Consider the following 4,208-nt stretch of genomic DNA (forward strand, 5'->3'; position numbering starts at 1 on the left):
GGGGATTCTCTATTAAATTGTCTATTTAATGTAGCACGTAATCTTGGCCCAAAGAACAAAGAAATATGAACTGAGCAAAACAGACCTTGACCTTGAATAATAATATACTAAATTCAAATTATTTCCTCTTAAAAGGGTTTGTCATGCCACATTCATATCAAACAGCGGATGCGGCGATATCAAAGATCAGTGGTGAAGATGACTAAGCTCATCAGTCTGTACATTAAACCAATTTGGTCTTGGATATTAGTGAGATTCGTGCATGGAGTTTATAAGCAGCGTCTCTACGGCTCCTGTAGGTCCGACAGTGAAGCCTTTATTTATAGATAACCGGGCAGAAGGGTAAATCTGAGGTCATTAACATTAACAGATCTCCAGTCAGGCTCCAGACACAAAGTGTGGTTTGGGGTTTGTTACTTGGAACTCTTTTTAAACCTAATAGAGATATATTTAAAATCTAAGTTTATTTTCTGGGCACAAAGATGTATCCCATAAGGCAGTTTATTTACAGAAGGTAATAAATATTTCTTCGTGCCGTTGAGAAAATCTAAATAGTCCCCAAGAGTAGTTTTAGAGAAGTTAAAGAAAGAAAAACAGAACTACATTCGTTTTCCTGAATTTTTCTTCAGCTGACATGAAAAGCACCTTCAGCATGAGACTGAAGTCATGAGTTCAGCCAGTTACCAGAGCTGTAATTGGCAGCTGGCAACAAAAAGTGAGGCCTACTCAAGTAAAACAGTCATCATGCTAATGCATTTGGCCAGAAAAAACAAGACTAGGTTCCCCAATAGTATTTTCATGAGTGAGACAATCATTATTTGAATGAAAACTGCTGATTTGTTTTCATGAATATGCACATTACAATTTGAATTTTGGGCTCCTAAAGGAATATTCTAGGTTCAATATAAATATTCTATGTCAAAATATTCTAGGTCAAATAATTCTTTGAATCACCACTATTCATTTTGATTTCACCTTCTTTTCTTAAAAAAAAGCAAAAAAAAAAAAAAAAAAAGCAGCAAATATCTGTTTCAGTGAGACACAATGACATTTGTAAACATAAAAATACACGTCTCACAAGCATAAACATAAAACCTAAACACATTTTAGTGTGAAAAAAGAAATTACTAACCTTAAGTTATATGCAAAGGGATTTAGACAGCTGCACAGTTCAAATAATACACACATTTAAAGAAGGTGCTTTAATAAAATTATATGCTTCATATTTCTGCTGTAAAAGCCTCCAAGAAAAGGCCCCATTAGTGCCTTGCCGTAACCTTGATATTTTAAACAAAAACAGCAAGGGATGAGTTGAAATGTTTGCGGTAATCAACATTATGACACAAATCAAATAGATATAAGAATTCCTTTACACCTGCTGCAATCATGTTTTTAAAAGACTTACTATAAAATGTGTGTGTATGTGCTGCTGTATTTATACTGCTGTCTACATAAAGTTAAGTAAGATAAGTACTAAGTAATATAAATTGAGTACTCGAGACTACTTCTCATTTAAATTCTGTGAAATAAGTTCATCATGAGATACTCCTTGGTAATCACAAATTAAACCACTAAACGTCAGCGTACATTTAGAGGGACTCTGGATTTTATTACAAGACCACAACTGCATGCGAGGATATCACTAAATTGCATCCTGCTTCAAGAGCAATCAATAACTTATTCTCAGCCCAATCAATAACTTATTTCTAATTCGATTTCTTTTGTTACTGTTGTGCCAGGTCATACATCAAATAAGTAAATAAGCAATTGATTGTGCTCAGAAATAGATGGTGGGATTGTGTGAAAAATGTCACCAAAATTAAGACAAATGCCCACAAAATTCAAGATATGATTGTACTTGTAGGAAATATTTTTTAATAACATATGATTAAGCAATATCACATAAGCAAGGTCGTTTTCACTAAAATGAGCGCGATTGCAAACTTGATATTGATTTCACACAAACGTTCAATAAACTATTTAATTTTTAAAATATTAATTTCAACAATATTTATGCAGTCGTATCTGTACCGATTAAGGATGCAACTTCTGTGTCACCTCTGCAATACAAAGATGAATTGTGTTGTTAAAATGATTTCATTTGATAGGTAACAGTTCTGTAGTGTCTTATTCTAAATATTGATCAAATAGAAGACATTTCTCAGACAGTGAATGTGGATGTTTTAGATGAATTTAAGGAGTGCTGGTCTTGTCTTGACCACACTACCAATACTTACTATAGGATTAGGATAGTTGCATGTAATTATGCATAATTAATAGTTATTACTATAATAACAAACAAGGACACTGTAAAATAAAGTGTTACTGAAGCCAAAATGTATCCTTAAATAGAAAAAATAAAAATAAACCATCCCTAATCAATGCTTCAAATTCAGTGCACACATTTCGAATTCTGTCAAAAACAACAAACTTGACAAGAATGAGACTTTATTGGATTTATGTGGAGTTTATAACACTAAGATAAAGGGCAGTTTACACATACAATTACAAACAAACATGTGATTTGTATGAGCAACATGATTACCTGTACAATATTTCATACATGGTTGGTTTGTGTATTCTCAGTGCATAGGCATTACACACAGAGCAACTGTTGCACAGCACAAGAGTATCTGAACAGGCTGAAACGGAGTAAGGCTGTTTGCTTAAGAGACTGAAAATATACCACGTTTACATTACTTGACTGTAAAAACCCTCTGAGGAGGAGAATGCTTTCTAATGGAGCATGGCCGAAGTCCAAAGGGCCCCGTGTAGCTGGACGATTTAGTGCACAGTACCACCCCATCCATTCAGCCATCCATCCACTGCATGACGATGTCCTATCCGACAGTTTTTAAAGAGTACTTTTCTTTAACTGTAAACAAGAGGCACTTTGTGGCAACCACAGGCATCATAACATCATATTGCACAAATCAGCTAAGAGTGACGTGAAACATATACACTGACACTTTTGAAGACGTTTTGTTTTTCATTAAAGCTGAAAATTAATTTTTTCATGCTGCCTGTGAGCTCCACACTCCCGTGCCACGTGCAGGATGTCTGAGGGTCTGTGTGTTAAGGTACTGCGTCTAAATTGTCAAAATGGCAGGTGATGTGTGTCATTTCATAGAGATGAGGCCGAGGCTTAAAAGGATAGTTCAGGTAAATATGAACTTTCTGTCATTTACTCATCCTCATGTTGTTCTAAACCTGCATGACTTTCATTATATGGACAACAGAAGTAGAAGAAAGTCAATGGGGTCCAAAACCACATTGCGTTTCATTATACGGACAAAAACAGTTATTTTGTGTTCATACAGGTTTGGAATGACATGAGGGCAACAATATGACAGAATTTTTGGGAGAACAATCCCTTTAAACCGAAACTCATCCCGTGATGCACTTCGTACATTAAACCGCTAAACACCCAAAAGACATCAGCTTATTTTTAGACGGACTACCTGCAGAGGGTCTTTGCCAGAATGTGAACGAATACTTTCATAAATAGTCGCTTTATTTTTTTTTTTCTATTTTATGCTTTCTTAAAAAAAACAAAATATTTTCAGTCATTAAAAACATTTGATTCTATTGGGATGCACAGAGACAATATTTGTCTTTTCACCTCTATTCTCCTACTTTTGATTGCTGTAAAGCATTTCTAGAAAAAAAAAAAAAATTATGTGGACCGCTGACTGAAACCCTGCAAAGACCTGTAACAGTGCAAATGTCTAGTACAATATGTTGCTCTATTATAGTAGCTTTAAATAAGTCAGTGCTTGGGCAGAATGGTAGGTATCAAAGCAGTAGAAGAGTAAGCATTGTCAACTTCAAGTAAGGCAAATAATACCTCCCGTGGGCCCCGCCTCCTCTTCTGAACACAAAGAAAAATTATAAAACAAAAATGATCAAGCTTAATTTTGGCAGGTTTTCAGTGATGTGATAAAATGTAAACAAAATGAGAATCCTTGATAGGCTTTGCTTTTATTCCTGGATTGGTTAGTGTACAATCTCATGAAGGAAGGCCAGGTCTCCTCCTCATGTGAGGGAAACGTAATCTTTCTCTAAAGGAAGGCGAGATGTACGGTGTGTGCAGAGGGCTGGTGAGAAGAGTGAAGCCTGAACGTTAACAGTACAAGAAAGGCAGCTTACTCACTACCCTTAGAGAAGATTCTTGCCCAAGAGACTGAGAAAGGTTTTTTTTTGTGTGT

Source organism: Squalius cephalus (genome assembly GCF_949319135.1).
Source record: "Squalius cephalus genome assembly, chromosome: 19".
Taxonomy (NCBI): Eukaryota; Metazoa; Chordata; class Actinopteri; order Cypriniformes; family Leuciscidae; genus Squalius; species Squalius cephalus.